General features: G+C 42.6%; 1 non-coding gene across 1 annotated transcript; it reads left to right on the top strand.

Moving 5' to 3' along the window:
• The first annotated feature begins 1,503 nt into the window (after window positions 1-1,503).
• On the top strand, window positions 1,504-1,617 carry LOC145682447 (U5 spliceosomal RNA). Its single transcript, XR_014130911.1, has one exon. It is a non-coding gene; the product is annotated as a U5 spliceosomal RNA (small nuclear RNA).
• The last annotated feature ends 5,275 nt before the right edge of the window (window positions 1,618-6,892 follow it).

Here is a 6,892-nt window from a genome sequence, read left to right as displayed (position 1 = left end):
AAACATTCGAACGTATCCTTATGAAACGTCTGCAGCCATACATTACCGACAAGGCAATCATTCCCCCTACTCAAGCTGGTTTCCGACCTTCCTTTGGCATTAACGACCAACTAGTCAAACTATCCTCCATGCTGGTCAATCATTTTAACAAACGCCTCCCGTCAGTCCTAGTATCACTTGATATCGAAAAGGCTTTCGACACTGTTTGGCACGCTGGACTAATTTACAAACTTACCTCCCTTCTGCCGTTTCCCTACGTGCGGATAATAGCCCAGTTTCTCCACCATAGAAGAGCATATATTCAGATTAATAACACCAAATCCCCAACCTTTATACTTCGTGCCGGCGTTCCCCAAGGTTCAGTGCTCTCACCTCTCTTATATTTGCTCTATGTCGCCGATATGCCTCAACCATCGCCTCCAGTCCATATGCTCCAATTTGCCGATGATACTGCGTATCTCGCACTTGGGTCTTCCGTTGACCAAATTAATCACATCCTTCAACGTGCGCTGGATAATCTTGTTGCCTGGAGCATCAAATGGAAACTGAAACTGAATCCACTGAAAACCCAGATGACCTTATTTGGCCTCAAGAGGAATAAGTTCTGCCCTACCCGCAATCCTGAGCGCCTCACAATTACCCTCTTAGATTCTCGTCTTCCGGTCCACGATACCTTAACATACCTTGGTGTCACATTCGATAAACACCTTACATGGAACGCCCACCTTCGTACTTTGGAAGCCAACATTCGCCGTCGGATTAATCTCCTTCGACATCTGAAAGGCACTACGTGGGGTCTAAATGCTAAATTACTTCTCTACACCTATAAGGTCTTCGTCCGACCGGCACTGACGCATGGCCATCTTGCCTGGCTATCGGCGACTACCAACTTTTATGCACGCCTCCAAATCCTCGAACGCCGTGCACTCCGCATAGCATATTCTCTACCGCAGCACACACCTACTGCCGAGGTCTACCGACGCACCACTATGCCTACACTTCTTCCTCATCTCCGACGCCTTCGCAGCCGCTACATCTTCCAGCGCATTTCAAATGCCCATCCTATACTCCACGAACTCCTGGACCAAACACCTACGGAGCCCAGATACGCATATCCGCCTGTCGATCATTTACTGGCCATTTATGAACAAGACAATTCGCCTGCGACGCACAACCCACTTCGCCGTATCTATCGCCACTACGGCCACATCCATAATCCATGATTCCACACATGGATATCTCCGTAGTTTAGCTTCCACCGTCTGAACACGACCATATTCCAATCTATGCAACATTCCATGCTCATCCCTACTCGACTTACCTCTACACATCTTTATTAGACGACGTATTTGCATCTTCATTGCATAACAGCCTGAGAACCTTCTCATATACATTCGCCACACCTTTTCCTCAATCACTGGCCATAGAGACGGCATAACCGTCTGCGGCCCGCCCATCCCCGGATGGGAATGAAAGCCTTGTGAAAAAAAAAAAATTGGTGTTTCACTCTAGTTTCCCTTCAGTTCGTATAAATCTTTCGCCTTTTACTAAAGATTTCCGTGGAGGGGAACAATAAAGAGATATTAATGTATTTTTCGAGCCTGTTAACTACGGGCCTAATAGTGAAATCCAAAATTATTAAAAGAGTAAGATTTTAGAAACAATTCGAAGATGAATATTTTCGAATTCTTTAATATAGTTCTTATATTTGTGTTAAGTAAGATTTGTCGCTAATACGTCATGAACTGCAAACTGTGAAACTAATGTTGAGAAATGCTTTTGTAGAGTGAGGGTCATGCTTGTATACTTCTAGCGCTTCCGAGACAAGAATACTGAAACTTCAGTTGAGTGCGGAAAGGATCTGTTCTTCAGTTTGAAGTACCAAGTCTGTCTACAGGATTGTTTCTTGTTATGTAGTGGTCAATCTTAAAAGGTTTGTTGAAATGTCCTAAAAACCCATTTGTTTTATGCTAATAGATCTGTGGGATGTATTTGTTTTAAGTTTCCTCTTTAGCATATTTCTTCATTGTGTACAATTTCTACGAGGAATATATTAGCTCACTTTGTTCTCTCTCAAAGATGACAATGTGGGAACTCTGAAATAACGAAATGATTTTTTGGTCTTCTATATGTGTATTTTACATTAAAATGTATACCGACATCATAAACCAGGACATATTATTCACTATTCAAGAAAATGGATGTGCCGCCTTCCCCAGAGGCATGATCGGAAACAACTTTGTGTATTCACGATAAAATAGTCGATGACAATTCAATATTTAGAATTGAAAATTTAATTGATTTTGATGATGTAGTGATAAACATGTAGATTGTATTCGATTGGGAAGTATTATAAAGTTATCAAAGATGTCATTGTGTATTTGTTCAAGTAAAGTAGTTGAATTGGTAGCCAGTAGATGGAGCGATGGTGCTAGTGTAGGAAGTTCAGATGTGATTGTTATTTTATGTATGTGTCGAGGTTGATACCTTTAAACATAACCAATTGTATAACCTTTTGATGTTTGATAAAGTAAAGAGGATGCTTAAAAGAAACTATTCTATATCGGTGGGAAAGTATAAATTGAAATACTCGCAGTGTAGAGGTGTTCCTTTGATAGATAAGGCCGTATATACCGTTACCACCACCTACTGTGGAAAGTATTTTGAAGTTCATCACTATCGTTCTACAAAATGCCTTTCCCTTCCAGCGTGAGGCTATTCTAAATCATGCAACCAAAGCTTCTTTCGATATATTCCAGCTCCACATGGCAGCTACATATTCCGGCCTATCTACCTACTTCCATTTTCATACAGACACCCATCATGAATAGTACAGGTCAGAGAAGGAAGACTATTACATTGCTATTCTGCAATATTCGTTCGCTACCTACCAACCGAGTTCTCCTAGAAACTTTAGCAACTCAGCACAATGCAGATAGCATCCTTCTTAATGAAACCTTTCTAAAACAATCTGACCGCTTCTATCTTCCACGTTATCATCTCATACGCTCTGATCTGCCACAAAACATCGCACGTGGTGGTGCAGCAATAGGCGTTAAGCATTCTATTCCACGGCGCCATATCATACCACCTTCTCCCGGGCAATATCCCGAACACGTCATACAGACGCTCTATTTTCCAGCTACTACTATTACCATCGCCACCATCTATGTTCGATCTACCCAGCCACTTCCGTATCGTTTTCTGACATACTTAGACCTCAACTTTAAAACATACATCTTCTTAGCAGACATCAACTACCATTCTCGTACTGCAGCTCAGAAACAACGCTTTCATGATTTCCTCCAAACTACTCATAGTTCTTTACTGCAGCTTCCGCATCCTACTCGTCCGGAAAGCGACACTAGTCCCGACGTGGCAATCATCTCCAATAATCTGTTACCACTTACTACTATAGATGTCCTTGGTTCCATAGGTAGTGATCATCTCCCAATACTTCTCTCTATAACTCCACGTCTGAAATCCACTGCATCTGCATCACCACGCACACCCAGGTATAACTTTAGCAAAGCTCGGTGGGATCAGTACAGCACTTATATTACTGAAAATCTGCCGGCTCCTGCACCTACTCTCACAACAGTTGCATCTATTGAAACACTCTCACATACTCTGACTGACATAATCTCTCACGCTACGGATTCCGCAGTTCCTAAATGTGCCAACAAATTCTCTAGACCTCGTTTACCAGCACGCGCCCTCGATCTTCTACGGCGCTCACACGAGTATTTAACAGAGTTTCGTCGCACACATGACCGCCGATTTCTTCTTCTGCATCGTCAATTCCAACGAACGGTACAGAGCTACATAATAGCCCGCAAACGACTAGACTGGCGTGCCTCCTGTAATGCTTTGCGCCAAGAAACAAATCCTACTAAATTCTGGAATACCTTTAAACGTCTAACATTTCAGAAACAGGGCCCACAATACCCCATCATTTGTGATGGCCAAGTACCAACGACGGATGCAGAAAAGGCAACTGCTTTCGCAACATATCTTGAGGGAGTCTTCACTCCACACACTACACCTTTGTTCACTTGTCCTACAGATACCCATATCTCACACGCTGGTTCTCTCGTGCAGCCATCATTTCAACCTGATTTCCACTACCACCTTGATCCCACAAATCAGCTCACTGCTCCAATAACATCAGATGATATTACAGCCGTTCTTAAATGCCGTCGCAACACAGCTCCGGGGGCAGACTCAATTACATATCGTCAACTGCTTAAGGCACCTGTGGCGTTTCTAGTCTTACTTGCTTCTTTGTATACAACTATTTTATCTACAGGCTATTTTCCAACTAAATGGAAACTTGCTAAAATTGTGGTCTTTCAAAAACCTCGCAAAGATCCAACTGCTGTGTCATCCTACAGACCCATTAGCCTTACTAATGTGTTTAGCAAGACACTAGAACGCATTATGGTAAAACGGCTACATCACTATCTAAAACTCACGAACAAACTACCAACTATTCAAGCTGGATTCCGTCCACTCTATAGCACTGCTGACCAATTACTCAAACTTTCTACACTACTAGTCAACCATTTCAATAAGCGTTTACCATCTGTTTTGATCTCCTTTGATATTGAACGGGCGTTCGATACTGTTTGGCATGAAGGGTTAATTTATAAACTCAAACGTCTGCTTCCTCATAGCTATGTCCGATTAATAGCCAATTTTCTGCATCACCGCCAGGCTTTCGTTCAGATCAACAGGGCAAAGTCACACACCTTTCAACTCCGCGCCGGTGTGCCACAAGGATCTGTTTTATCTCCTCTATTGTATATTCTTTATGTAGCCGACATGCCTCAACCTCAGCCCCCACTATATGCCCTACAATTTGCTGATGATACCGCTTATGTAGCATTGGGATCTTCTGTGGATCGCATTAATCAACTCCTACAACCAGCTTTGGACAAACTAGTTACATGGTGCCTGAAATGGAAGCTCAAGCTGAATTCAACTAAGACTCAAATGACTCTCTTTGGGCTCAAACGCAATAAATACTGTAACAGTCGCAACCCGGAACGTCTACATTTAACCCTTTTTGACTCTCCAATTCCAATTCAAAACAGTCTCAAATATCTGGGAGTAATATTCGATAAACATCTTACTTGGAAGCCTCATCTGAAACAATTAGAAGCTAATATCCGGCGCCGTTTGAACCTTTTACGAAACCTTAAAGGCACCACGTGGGGTCTTAATACAAAACTACTACTGTTAACATATAAAGTATTTGTACGCCCAGCACTCACGTATGGACATCTCGCCTGGTTATCAGCAGCACCAACTTACTATGAGCGTCTGAAAGTTCTCGAAAGACATGCCTTACGTCTGGCCTACTCTCTCGCTTTCGATACTCCCACTGCTGAAATATATCGTCGTGCGCAATTTCCAACCATTTTGCCACACCTCCACCATCTACGCCAACGCTACATAGCGACACGAATCCAATTGGCACATCCCATCGTCCATGAGCTCTTAGACCAAGTTCCTGCTGTACCACGCTATGCCTACCCACCACTGCATCATCTCTTAGCAATATACGAAAGTACCGAAGCCATAGATCAGTATAATCCTGACCGCCGTATCTACCACGAAAATCCACATATATATTGCCCATAACCTCCGTACATGTGCTCAAGAAACATTTTAACACAATAGCCAACTCTGACACATTCTCGTCAACTTGATTTTGCTATTGGTTCCCTACTTCAATCCACATTATTATATAGCCTGACATCATTCTCCATGTCCTATAAATCAAAAGATTGAAAATATCTCTGGCCACAGAGAACGTGTTGCCTTCTACGGCCCGCCCATCCATTGGATGGGAATGAAACTCTTGTTTAAAAAAAAAAATTGGTGTTTCACTCTAGTTTCCCTTCAGTTCGTATAAATCTTTCGCCTTGTGTGTTTGTCTGTCTGTCTGTGCGACCTGGGGACCAGACGAGTGGACCGAGAGTTCCCAAAATTTGGTCACGGGTACCTTAGTCCAGGCCCCAGATCAAGACAAAGCGTTTTTTTCAATTTCGAACCAGGGGGTCTCGGGGGGGGACGTTTACTGGGACCGACCTGGGGACCAGACAAGTTGACCGAGAGTTACCAAATTTTGGTCACGGATACCTTGGTCCAGGTCCCAGTCTAAGGCGAAGCGTTTTTGTCAAAATTGGAACCAGGGGGTCTCAGGGGGGCGTTTAGCGAGACATGTAGTAAAAGTAATCCAAATTGATCGACATTAGTGTCAAATCCATAGTTTTCACGGTCGCTGAGGTCAATGGTGACACTTCCATCAGCGATGACTTGCAAATTCAGCTACTACTGTATGCGGGCCGGGTGTCAGCGGGTGAGGAATACCGAGACATGTATAAATAGCCCATATTGATTGATACTAGTGTCAAATCCTTAGTTTTCGCGGTCACTGAAATGAATGGTGATACTTCCACAGGTGTTGACTTCCAAATACAGCCCCCATGCGAAGAATGGGTATATTAAGCTAGTATTACAATAAATGGACTGCTTGGATGCCAAGAACTAGTACAGATAAGTACCATCCACTTCTATGAATAGGTATTTTTTAAAAGGATTTTTGTAAACACTAAGTTATGAAACAATGAACTACATACAGTAGTTATGGTTTTGGTTCCCAACATAAAAGAAATATGGATTGTTCATGAGATATTGAACTTCAACTTTCACTCCTGGAAAATTTCAATTTTGGAGTTAGGCCACTTGGCATCAAAGCAGTTCACTGTAAGATAAATACATTCCGCACATTAGTAACATAGTTGTTCAGGGGCCTTCGATTTCCATCCTCTCAAATGAAAGCTGAATGATTGCTTGATACATGCTGACTATATAGGAGAAATAG

This window comes from Thermobia domestica, chromosome 3 (assembly GCF_964235325.1).
Source record: "Thermobia domestica chromosome 3, izTheDome1.hap1.1, whole genome shotgun sequence".
NCBI classification, from domain to species: Eukaryota; Metazoa; Arthropoda; class Insecta; order Zygentoma; family Lepismatidae; genus Thermobia; species Thermobia domestica.
Note: the sequence above shows the minus strand (reverse complement) of the source record. Positions and strands in the feature narration are given on the sequence as shown.